Source organism: Cervus elaphus, chromosome 25, assembly GCF_910594005.1.
Source record: "Cervus elaphus chromosome 25, mCerEla1.1, whole genome shotgun sequence".
In the NCBI taxonomy this organism is placed as follows: domain Eukaryota; kingdom Metazoa; phylum Chordata; class Mammalia; order Artiodactyla; family Cervidae; genus Cervus; species Cervus elaphus.
The window spans coordinates 60,060,607-60,074,273 of record NC_057839.1 but is presented as its reverse complement, the minus strand read 5'-3'; positions in this window follow the sequence as shown (position 1 = coordinate 60,074,273).

Sequence of the window (13,667 nt, the reverse complement as noted above, 5' to 3'; positions counted from 1 at the left end):
AAAAATGGTACTTAGAAATCTGTTTTAAACAATGTCTTTGTGTAATTTCAAGAGATTAATCATCTTAACCCTGGAGAAGGGAATGGCAACCCACTCCAGTACTCTTTCCTGGGGAAATCCATGGACAGAGGAGGCTAGTGAGCTACCGTCCATGGCATGGCAAATAGTTGGACATGACTGAATGACTTTCACTCACTCACTCCATCATCTTACTGTACAAAATTCACTACAGATATTCAAGTTTTTTTAACTCCATATTCTACAGTACCTGATTTCCACTGTTACAAATGTGACTTTTGTTTTTTACAATAGCCACATATGACAGTGGTTCTTTCGGCAAACAAAACAAGAACTCTATCACAAACAAGGGACACTGTGTTTCTTTCCTATAGTTTTAAGTCTTCAGCAATTCTCCTTTGGAACCACCTTCTAATATGTAGTATTTTCTGAGAAACTTTGAGGAAGTGGGGGAACATATTACCCACAACTGCAAACAGTTATATATTTTCTATAATCTCTTATATTCTGAGTATTGGATTTGAACTTATTTTCTGACCAGAATTACATTTGAAATGTAGATTGCCGACTAACTCTCAGTGTTAAGAGAATATAATAATCCTCACCTCCCATCTACAATCTCCCTAAAGCTTCCTCAGTCTTCTTTGTCGATCCTGTATCTTCTTGTCTCTATGGATTTTGTAACTTCAATTCTCAAACATGTAGGATGTCAGAGCAAAAATCTCAGGGTTTGATAAAGGTAAGCAGGTAAGGAAGATTTTATTCAGGCTATTGCAATGGGAGATAGAACCTAAAGGAATGAATTCCACTTGAAACCAAAGGTGGGGAGGGGTTTAAGCATGAGGGTAGGTGCATTGAAGGAGACGCATTGCCCACATGGTTGTTATTGTTGTTTGGTCACTAAGTCGTGTCTGACTGTTTGTGACCCCCATGGACTGCAGTATGCCAGACTTCCCTGTTCTTCACTATTTCCCAGAGTTTGCTCCAAGCGCCTCATCCTCTGTCACCCACGCCCCTTCTCCTCCTGCCATATTTGTGAACAGTTTTCTCTGTAATTATGCCATCAGGTTTCTAGTTGACACCCATCCAAGTTAGCCCCCACCTCCCACAGAGTGATGGGTGTGTAGAGGTGTTTCTTACTTGATGTTTAAGTTTCAGAGAGATGACTCCTCAAGTCCTTGAGAAAGTCATGTCTTGGGTTGTAAAACTGGTGAGAAGCTGGATGAAGATTTACATACATTTCAAGGAGCAAAGAATTTACAACTACTAGTCTTCTAAAGTACATGCTCTAAGGAAAGGGACATCCGGAGACTCTAGGCAGGAAAAAATCTGCCTGAAGTGTAGCCAAGCAGAGAGAAACATTAAGTCTGCCCTGGTCAAGGTTGTATCACTAGAACAACTACAGAAGCAGACATTTCAGTCAGTAGAGTTGCCAACTGGAAGATCCTATTATTGAACTCCTGTTCTCACTTCCATAAAATCATTCACTGTGACATGTACTGGTGGTGTGTGTGTGTGTCTTTATAAAGTACCACTTGGGATTTTGAAAGAATTGTTGTTTTTACTCCTAGCAAGGAACTGAACATTTATGTCCCCACAAAATTGTATGTTGAACCCCAACACTGGTGTGATGGTATTTGAAGATGGGGCCTTTGAGTTAGCTCATGAGCATAGAGTACATTACAGGATTACTGACCCTGTAAGAAGAGGCCAGAGGGCTAGGTGTGTTCACTTTTGTCCGTGTGAGGATACAAGGCAGTCTCCTATGGGGAGTGGGCCCTCATCAGAGCCCAGTCATGCAGGCACCCTGATCTGGCACTTCCAGCCTTCAGAACTGTGATAAATAAATGATTGTTGTTCAAAGCACCCAATCTATGGTATTTTCTTACAGCATCCCAGGCTAATGAAGTCACTGATACTCACTCCAACGTTGCCTGCTTTACACTCATCTCGTCAACATTATCATCAATATTACCATAAATATTATCGCTATCAACAATCAATATCAAACATCAATAAGTGAGCTTCAAAAGTGGACTTGCAGGGTTTCTCTGGTGGCTCAGTGTTTCCACCTGCCAATGCAGGGGACACGGGTTCAATCCCTGATCCAGGAAGATCACACATGCCCCAGAGCAACTAAAGCCCATGTGCCACAGCTATTGAACCTGTACCCTAGAGCCTGGGAGCCACAACTACTGAAGCCCACACGCCCTAGAGCCTGTGTTTCCCAACAAAAGAAGTCACGGCAGTGAGAAGCCTCTGCACCGCAACTAGAGAGGAGCCCACACTCAGCACAGCTGGAGAAAAGCCAGCATAGCAACGAAGACCCAGCACAGCCAAAAATAAGTAAGTAATTAAATAAATAACGTGACAGAGCATGAGATGATTGGATGACGTCACCGACTCGATGGCCATGAGTTTGAGCAGACTCCAGGAGCTACTAAAGGACAGGGAAGCCTGGCATGCTGCAGTTCATGGGGCAGCAAAGAGTAGACATGAGACTGAACAACAGTCTAAACTGTTGTCCAGTTAGAGACTGAACAACAACAACAACAATAAAAAAAAGAAGCGGACTAACAGACCTCATTCAGTAATGATCCAAAGCAGGAACTTCAAGGACAGCAACAAACTTTCCACTGAATTCCCTCCCCTCTAGTGCACCACACCTGTGTCTGAGCCTGTTGATTCTAAAAACCTCAATGAAATTTAGAGGGCTCTCCCTGCAGCATCACAGGTCTCTCATCTCACACGACTACATTCAATTAGCATTCTAAAATTGAAAAGTCACTGCCAATTCTGTAATTTAAGTAATTGAGTGCCTGAGGAAAGAACAATGCCTGCAATGGGAGGGGAATGCAGAGCTTCAAGCTGGTCTCTCATTTCAGCTGAGCCAATGGTCTAGAGCAGGGATACTGGTGATGCACGCCCTCTGTGCTTCTCAGGTGAAGCTGACAAGACTGTGACACCCTCAGGTTGAGCCTCTTGAGTTCACAGAGCACAGAAGGAAGCCAGCTGTGATTCCGATTGCTGATCTAATTTTCTACCTACTCAACAGGAGAAGTAATATACTCTGTCCTTCCAAATTAATCTTCTAAGTCATTAAAAAAATAAATCTCATGCAAGTGGATCTTCAGTGTAATGACCAAATTAGCTGGATAAAAATGGGGGCGAGTGGTTCTCAAGATCATGAGAAAGAAATGAAAGGCCATATACTAGAGATAGTGTATATGTGTATATATGTGTGTGTGTGTGTGTGTGTATACACACACGTATCTTTTCTTATAACCCCCGCACATAATCAGTGGCAGTTAGAGCACTTGTCACCCATTAGCTAATTAATTCTCACTGCATCCTGTTCAGAGATAACCAGCCCCCCTATCTTGTACCTGCCCGTAAGGAGACAAAGCTGGGTTTTGCAAATGTACTCTTAAAATGGTAAGAACTAGAAACTAAATTAGACACTTATGTTTCCACCTGCTCACTGGAAATTCAGATTTGTTTTAGGATGTCTCTTGGAATTCAGTCAGTTCAGTTCAGTCACTCAGTCATGTCCGACTCTTTGTGACTCCGTTGACTGAACTTTCCCAAAGCTTGCTCTTTCAAAATGGTAAAAATTGACAGCAACTGTGATGACCCGAAGGCACCAGGAAATAAGTTGCTTAACAATGATGTGAAGAATTTTGCTGAGTGTAGACTTCCAGTAGGCTTTCTATCTGTATTCCTCCTCATTTTGAAAATAATAATACACAAAAGGTATGGCTTTGAGGGTCAAGGTTTCACCTCGCCTAAAAATTATTGTGCATGTATGCTCAGTCGTGTCCAATTCTTTGTACCTCCTGGACTATTGCCTACCAGGCTCCTCTCTCCATGGGGCTCTCCAGGCAAGAACACTGGAGTGGGTGGCCATTACCTTCTCCCAGGAATCTTCCTGACCCAGTGATCGAACCCCAGTCTCCTGCATCTTATCTCTTGCATTGGCAGGCAGATTCTTTACCACTGTGCCACCTGAGAAGCCCTTTCATAACAAGGTAATTGCTATTTTTAGTCCCTTTGTATCATATCAAACTTTCTTTCTGCATATCCATATTGATTTTAATTTAATAAATGCTTCTTTGTTTAAAAAGCTGGTGAAAACAGAATAAAGCAGTATTTAAAAAGAAGTAAAACCTAATTTGATGACAAAGCACTCTTTTCTTAAAGTAGATGGACCTTTTCTACACTGTTTGTTTTTTCCCCTTAACACAGTTGAAGTTTTACAATTTTGATTTTCTAGTACTCCGTTTTTACCTACTGGTTCAATTAAGAAAGAAGTCCATTTGTCAGGTAGGTTTTAGTAAATAATTGTGAGTCAGACTTGAGAAATTATCCATGTTCTGAATAACAAGCATAAACAGAAAACAAGCGTCCAATGCTGTTCTATATTCTAGAACTGGTATTTCACAGGGATCCTAATTAATAAGAAGGTGAGACCTTATCAGAACTGAAAAGTCCTTTGAGATTTCATTTCAAAATAAAGTTATAACTTTCTCAGTTACAGTAGTAACTGAAATTGCATCTGCAGAGGACATTAAGAAGTTACTGATAATTATTAGCAAAAATGATCTGGGAAGCAGAATTGTCATAAAAAAAAGAAAGTAGGACAGTTTTATACTTCACCATCAGTAAATTTTTATTGGGCATTAATTTGATGTCCTGTATTTATTTAAACCCCATTCTTCAAATATTTTTTCTGATTTCCAAAGAGTTACAATCTAGATCAACTCAAGAAAAACTAAAATTAGTACAAAAGTCTAACTTGTCAAAATTAAAACATCATAAAATCACATTGTTTACACAATTAGTGACTGTGTTAGCCACTAATGCAATAACCTTGTGTAACAAAGCCTTCTCAAAAGCAGTGAGTTATAGCAGCATTTATTTTTCTTCCTTGTATTTCTTCTGGTTGGTTAGGATGGCTCAATTTAGGCTGTCAGTGAGCTGAGCTTTGCTCCAGCCTGCAGGTTGAATGCAGATCTGTGTCATTCATCTCTTCCTTGTCCTTGGGCCAGTGGCAACCCAGGGCATATTCTTCTCATAATAATTGTCAGAGCATAAGAAAGCAAGGCTAAATAATATCAACACATTTAAGCTCTCAGCTTACAAGTCATATGGCCAACATCAGTATCAATGGGATAAGAAAAAAGGTTGCCCACAGTGCAAGGGCATTGGATATATAATTTATAACGAGATAGTGAAGAATTGGGGGCAATATGGAGATCTGCTACAGTGGTAAAGAGAATAAGCATTACATCTTTAAAGGTTAAAGAGGCTTTGGCAAAAGTTTGAACATATCTTGACTGTATAGCTAAAGAAAAATACCAATAATTGCATATAAGAAGCCAAGTTGAGGTTAAACACCACTTTTGATCTAAAGATATATTTATACCTTTATTTAGGCATTTGCTTTTCCAAAATGTTCCACAAACAGCTGCTCTTTGTGCTTGCTGTTGCCACTGTTCTGCTGGTCTCTGTTTACTGACTTTCCTGAATTACGTAAAGTCTGCTTCTGAGTCACGTGTAGCCGCTGAAATCTCTGCTTAGCATAGTGGCTAGCTAATGACTGAGCAGAGGTTTCCTCAAATTCCTGGAACCAGTAAGTTTCCCAGTCTTTGCCAAAGAGCTCTGTGTATGTGTTGGGACATGCCTTGGGCAGGCAGTTCACAACTCTAGCTTACCTTTCACTTCCTGCTTGCAAATAGCCTCAAGGTCTGCCAGAGGTGTGTTCTGAGCACGCATGTAGCCCTGTACACGGTCATGGCCTTCCAGATTTTCCTAGAACATGTTGGAGCTTTTCAAAGCAACTAATTGTCGAAATTTTCCTTTGTTTTTTTCCTTTGTGTGTGTGATTGTTGTTTGCCCCACTAGTTATCAGTGCCACAGGCAGCTGTGATATTAACTAATTGCACTCTATATTTGCAAACACTTCTTAGAAAAAAAGGCTATTTGCATTGAGCAACGTCTGAATCAGGCCAAATAAACACAAGCCCTGAAAGTGGAGTTTCTCAGGGAACTACCAGGATGGTCAAATAACAAAAATTCTCTGGAACTGAAACTTAAGAGGAGAGCCAAGCATTCTCTATTCTACTTCCTTCATGGTTGCTAGTTTTCTGGTTTTCACTGCGACTATGGAACTGCTGGGTTTCAAGGTCCCCACATGGTGGCAACAGGGACATGGTGATAGGGTAAGTTATTATTAGTCAAAATATCAAAAGACAAAGACAATCCTGAAAATAGCAAGAGAGAAGCAATTCATCACATGAAAGGGATTCTCCATAAGATTAACATCTGATTTCTCATCAGAAAGAGTGAAGAAGAGAATACAGTGGAATGACATAGTCAAAGTGCTGGGGGTAAAAAAAGATCATCAGACAAGAATTCTATATCCTGAAGAATATCTTTGAAAACTGAAGGACAAATAAAGATATTCCTAGATAAACAATCTTCTGTGCACTTTAGGGAACTGAGTCAATTCAGACCCAGAACCCATTACCTAAAAGTCTCCAGAAGAAAGTCCTTGCTGCATCACAGTATGTATAAGCTGTATTGACTGCCCTACTCTTTCCATAAAAGAGCCTGAAGCATTTATTCAGCTAACTGCACTGAGGGAAAAACAACACACAGACTTTTTGAGGGCTACTAGACACAGATTTCGGGAGATGACAAGCTTCATGAGTTTGAGCAATCTCTGGGAGATGGTGAAGGACAGGGAAACCTGGCATGCTGCAGTCCATGGGGTTGCAAAGAGTCTGACATGACTTAGTAACTGAACAACAACAGATGTTTGTCAGTAGAACCTAGCCATTAGAAGGTTGTGATTTCTCCCAACTAAGATGAAGTAACTGAATCAGTCGGAGAAGGCAATGGCAACCCGCTCCAGTACTCTTGCCTGGAAAATCCCATGGATGGAGGAGCCTGGTAGGCTGCAGTCCATGGGGTCACTAGGAGTCAGACATGACTGAGTGACTTCACTTTTACTTTTCACTTTCATGCATTGGAGAAGGAAATGGCAACCCACTCCAGTGTTCTTGCCTGGAGAATCCCAGGGACGAGGGAGCCTGGTGGGCTGCCGTCTATGGGGTTGCACAGAGTCGGACATGACTGAAGCGACAGCAGCAGCAGCAGCAGCAATAATCAGTAATAATCAGATCCTGGTCCTCTGATCCAGTCTTAACAGGAAATTTCAATGAGGAATAGTCATTGCCTCTGATGTGATAGCCTTGGGAGGCCAATAAAGACCAAGCTTGATTCCACGGGATATACATGGGGGACAGTCGGGGTGGAGATGGGAGGAGGGTAAGGTGACAATAGAGTGGGGAAGGAAAGTGTCCAGCTGGATACTCCGTTTGCTTCTTTCAAAGATGCTCCAGGTACCAATTTAAACCTAAAGACTTTCCTGCATGAAGAATTCAAAGAACAGTAATAGAGAATGACTACAGCTGAGCTTGATGTGAGTCCATTGATCTTTCATCCATCTCTAGACACGTGTATTCTCAGAGAGGACTCCTAAGCCATTCAAGTAGATTACCTTGGCCCAGGAGTATGAGACACAGGGATGGGCAACTCATATCTTTTCCTTCTCTATTTACCACATCCCAAAATATCCCTCCTTCCTTTACAAACAAAGTTTAAATATTTAATCATGAAACTTTAGGGCTTCCCAGGTGGTGCAGTGGTGAAGAATCCACCCGGCAATGCAGGAGCCACAGGAGATGTGGGTTTGATCCCTAGGTCAGGAAGATCCCCTGGAGAAGGGAATGGTAGCCCACTTCAGGATTCTTGCTGGGATAGCCCCATGGACAGAAGAACCAAGGTGGACTACATTCCATGGGGTAGCAAAGAGTCGGACAGGTCTGAATTGACTTAGCACGTACGCATGCAGGGAGATCTAGATAGCCTGACTTGAATGTCAGAAGCTGGACTTTAAGTCATTCTGTTCCACTAGTTGAATGAAACCTAAACTCTATTGGATTAACTTGATTGTGTGACATACAAGAAGAGAAACTGGGATTTGGATGACAGTTTTACTTTTATATGTATCACAATGTCATACATTTGCCAAGTTGCCTGTCACCACTCAGATTCACCAAGAAAGCTTCCATGTAGGAACTGGCACTTGATTTAGCCCTTGGGAAATGTTTAAGATTCAAATTGTGTAGAAAAGATGAATGTTTTATATGTAAAGAGTAGGACATAAGCAAATTTAGAGTCAGAGAAGTAATCAATCATTGGACAATTGGATAGGGATGTGTGTGTGTCTGTTAGTCGCTCAGTTGTGTCTAACTCTTTGCAACCCCATGGACCATAGCCCATCAGGGTCCTCTGACCATGAAATTCTCCAGGCAGGATTACTGGAGTGGGTCCCTATTCCCTTTTCCAGGGGATCTTCCCCACCCAGGGATCAAACCTCGGTCTCCTGCATTGCAAACAGATTCTTTACCATCTGAGCCATCAAGGACACCCACAAGGTATAATTAATAGGAAATAAGATTCAGGTAGGAAAGTTGGGTGGTTTTTTTTTTCAGTTTGCTAAATATATACATTTTTAAACAAGTATTATTCTATTTAATCTGCACCACCAAGGTAGGTAGTGTCATCTCTCTTCTAAAGATGAGGAAACTGGGATTCCAAGAGGCTAAATAAGTAGTTGAAGATCACACAATTAGAAGGTTGACAGGTTTGAGATAAAAACCTAGGTCAATTAGCTAAATCTTCCCCCACACAGCTTCCATAAAATGAGTGAGAAATAAAATAATAAATTCAGGGCCACATAATAAAGATCTCCATTGCTAGGTGAAGATAGAGAGTTTTACTCCATAGGCTAAGGGCCACCAAATGTTTGTGTTTCAGGAATGCTGATTAATGTGATGTGTGATTTGATAGAAAACAGGATGATCAGTTGAACATGGAATGGGGATTCTCAAGTGAGAGATCTTCACCTGAAACTTGATGTTCCACTCCCATCTACACACTTCACTCTATTCTCTTTATCCTTGTGGGGGCAATAAAACCTTCCCCAACATGCAGCCCACACATGCATTTCATTTCTCCACAGCTCGCTTTTTGTTTTTCCTCAAGCAAAGGACACCTTGAAGCTATACTTTCGATCTTATCTCCCTAACTCTCTTCACTCGTGGAGCATTTTTAATGTCATTTATTTTGCATACATTTCTACATATTATATTATAGGTTAGCAACTCTTCTTAAGAGGACTCCTAAAGGATCTCTAGCTGCAATTTGGCCCCACATTTTAAACATATTTGTGCAAAAAAGAACCCAAAGGAAACCCTCATGTTCATCACAGCATTATTACAACAGCCAAGGCATGGTAGGCATCCAAGCGTCCATCAAAGGATGACAGAAGAAAGAAAATGTAGCATATGCATGCAATGGAATATTACTCAGCCTTAAAAAAGGAGGAGATTCTATCACATGCTGCTACATGGACGTACCTTGAGGGCACTATGCTAAGTGAAGTAAGTCATTCACAAAAGGATAAACACTATATGATTCCACTGATAAGAGGCCTCTAAAGTAGTCAAACTTCTAGAAATGGAGAGTAGAATGGTGGTTGCTAGGGGCTGGAGGGAAGAGGAAATGGGGAGCCGAAGTTCAGCAGGCATGAAGTTTCTGTTTCACAAGACAAAAATATGCAGATCTTTGGCCCAACAGTGTGAATACACCTAACGCTACTGAACTGTACACTTTAAAATTGTTAAGAGAGTGACCTTTATGCTGTGAGATTGTTTTTTTACCACAATTAAAATTTCTTAAAGATTCCAATGGAAATAAAACTTTATCACAGCAACATATCATTGAATAACTCTTTGATAATTAAACATCATGCCAAATAGAATAATAAAAAGCAAAAAAATAATAAAAGAGGGACTTCCCTGGCAGTCTGGTGGTAAAGAATCTGCCTTCCAAAGCAGGGGACAATCCCTGGAACTAAGATTTCACATGCCATGTGGCAATGATGATCCCAAGTGCTGCAACTAAGACCCGATGTAGCCAAGTAAATAAATAAATAATGCTTTAAAATATTAATAATAAAAGAGAACCCAAGAAAGCTGTTGACGGAGCAGAGGTTTGCACCTCCCTTGGGTTCAGGAAGGTACCGGATGACAGGCTCAGGCTTGAGAAGGACAAAGAGGACAGGGTCCAGTCAGAGGTTAACAACCACTGTCTTACTGTCCTGTCAGTCAAGCCCTCTGCACTTTTATCTGCTTTATTGCCTTTTTCCTCTCCCTACACCCTGGGCCTAAAAGCAGGCATGATGGATGCATCTGTCACATTGTGAGCTGATAACTGTCACACTTCCCCTCCTGTTCTCACTATAATTTCCTTTAGGAGGTTTGGCTTACTGCTGGCTGAGTTCGGAGAGAGCCATTCTTGTCAGACTTAGGAGAAAAGAGAGGGAAGAAATATGGATTTGTGGCTCCAGTTTAAATGAAGAGGTGGCAGTTTCCCTGGAAATATTAAATTAGAGGCATGATTCAGGCTTCTAGGTCTTGCTCTCCTTACTCAGCTTTCTCTTAAAAGCAGGACTTGGAAGAAAAAAAGAAAAAAACACGATATCAATATTTACGAAAAATATTCAAGGGAAATCTTTCCAGAGTTCTTGTGAGAATCAAACGAGACATGGCATAAAAGTACATTTTATTTCACAGAATGACAAGGGCCCAAGGCTTTGGGAATTATTCATTGTGAGCCTGGCCTTTCTAGGGGGACTATGCGAGCTCAGGGAAGGAACCTCCGTAGGGCATGATTGACCAATCACAAAGCAGCTAGGTGTAATTGATGGGTCCAAATGCAAAGCAAGTCTTGGAGGCAGATCAATGACTCTCGTTGAAAGATTCAAGGCATCTCTGACAGTCAGTATCAAACTGACAAAATAGGGAAGACAAAGGTGAGCTTGATTCTGTCCCAAAGATATTCTGAAAACTAACTGAATGATGTTCAACATCAACAAGCATTTCCAGTCTGATGTTTAGATGCTCCTGAGATGTGTCGTGAAAAGCTAGCAAATGCAAAAGCTATGTGCATGGTCACTCCAATTCAATCATATCAGAGGACCTTGCTTTAAACACCTCGACACACTTGGTTGCCTCAGGGGAATGTCAGCTTCCAGGTAACTGAGGCAGAAAATTCTGACCCTTTAGAGGGATAGTTTCAAACCAAAATGGTAATTTCAAAAGGTTCAGAGCATTTACACCGGTAAATTCCAATGAGCATTATCTTCATCCTTTGGAGAAGCAAAGTTAGGCTGCAAACCTCACCCACAGAATTCCCAGGAGATGACCTATCTTCCATTTCTTTCAAAAATTGCTCTGTTTCCTAGCATTGTACAGATTTCAACTCAGTGTGGACATGAAACACGAATATCAAAGTTGAGTTCTTAGAGGGGAGAGAAAATTTTGCTTTGGTCTCTCTCTGGCCCTTCTATATTGTTACACAATTCAAAGTTAAAGCGGCTATCTGATTTCCAGGCAGCAATTTTATTGTAGCTGCCTTTTGAAAGTTCACAGAAGATGGCCATCATAAATGCCATTTTCATTAGAATAATGTGAAAGGTTACACACCATACAGAAGATGATAAGGCCCGACTATCAGGTACCACTCTTGGAATTTTCCAGTTTGCATAGCTGTCCACTCACAGGGAAACCAAACTGAACAACATAAAAGAAAAGTCTAATGGGCAGAAAGCACAGTGCTTCAGTCTCAGAAATCCTACAGAGGTGAAACATTCCCTCAATTTAAACAACAACAAAAAACTTGCGCAGTCCTCGGCATTATTCCTGGGAACACATGTCTAAATCTGCAGTATATTCTGTGTGTGTGCTGTCTCTCAGTCATTTGCAGCTCTTTGAGACTTCATGGACTGTAGCCCACCAGGCTCCTCTGTCCACGGGATGATTCCAGGCAAGAATACTGGAGTGGGGTGCTATTTTCTACATCAGGGAATCTTCCCGATTCAAGGAGCGAACCCTCACCTCTTCCATCTCTGCATTGGCAGGTGGAGTTTTTACCACTGCGTTGCCTGGGAAGCCCACAATATATTCTGAGGCAAACAATAAAGGATCAGCAAGAGGTCTCTTTCAGAACCCATGAGGTCATAGAAGACCATCTCAGAAAGGAAGAGGAAGTATACATGTGTGTGCGTGTGTGATTGCATGCACACTCAGGTGTGTGTTGTGCATTTACTAGGACCCCTGGCAAATTTTAACTCTAAAATGTCACACAAGCATGACTTCTTGTTTATCATTTTAAACAAATAGATAAACTGCACCAGCATTCCAGGGCAAAATAAAACTTCCTTTGGCAGAACCAAAGTGAATGAGCAATGCTGGAAACATTATTGTTGTGCTGAGATGTTGGACTTCATAAATAATTGTGCCATCATTTTATTGTTTTATATGGTACTTTCAGTGAGGCACTGTCAGGAAGCATTTAACAAGAGGCTTCCTGTGTGCTCTTTTGGATCTGTCAGGAACCCTCTGGCCCTTATTGATTCCTGAATATTCAGGAATTAAGAGGAGAGGCACTCTCGGGGCTGAGGAATCCAGGCATTTCTCATTATGGTGATAAGTACCCTCTTCCTTTTTATGAACCATACGGTAGAAGGTGATTGTTTGCAACTCTCTCTTTGATAGGGATCGCGTTATGTTTTCTAAATCTGGAATTTTAATCTTTATCTTTGCTGAGAATAGCTACCTTATATATGCCCACACCTTGTTGATTAAAACACCTTTGCTCCATCAGAGCTTGAGTCCCCGTGTCTTTCTTTCTTTCTTTCTCTCTCTCTTTCAGGCTAATTCCTTGGAGCGCGGAGGCCTGCTGAGCTCACTTTCTTGCCCGGGCTTCTAAGACCCTCTCGAGAAGGCGCACTGTGCCTTCACCCACTCGAGAGGGCGTCCGGTGCCTACGTGCAGCAGCGAGCCCTAAGAACAAGACTCTATTGGCTTTCCGTGTAAACCAGTGGACATCAGCCTCTTTCTCTCTCTCACTTTCTTCTCATCGGCTCCAGACCACCAGGTTCTGGTCCATTAAAGGACCAACAAGGCATTTTAAGCAACCAAATGGTTTAAAGACTATATCTAAAGATTTTAAGAGAAACAATGGAAATAGAGAGACTTACAGAAAAGCATAACATTATTGTTAAAGCATAAGAAGATCCTTGCAAGTGGTAGCCAGAGTGTGTTAGATACTCCCATCTCAAGGTCATGGTTCAGACTGCCCCTCTCTCTGCTCTCTGTCTTCAGTATCTGTATGCTCCATCTTTCCATTTTAATTAGATCTCAGCTCACATGCCACCTCCTCAGAGAATTCACCAGCTCTAACAGTAGAGTGTGTTCCTCTCCTATGATGGCTACTTTTATGGGTCAACCCAGCTCGGCTATGGCACCTAATTTTTTGATCAAACACCAGTCTATATGTTGCTGTGAAGGTGTCTTATAGATGTGATTGACATCTACAATCAGTTTACTTCGGGCAAACATTACCCCTGATACTGTGGGTGAGCCTCATCCAATCAGTTGAAGGTCATAAAGGTTAAAAACTCAAGTTTACCAAAGAAAAAGGAATTCTGCCTCAAAACTATAACATAGAAACCC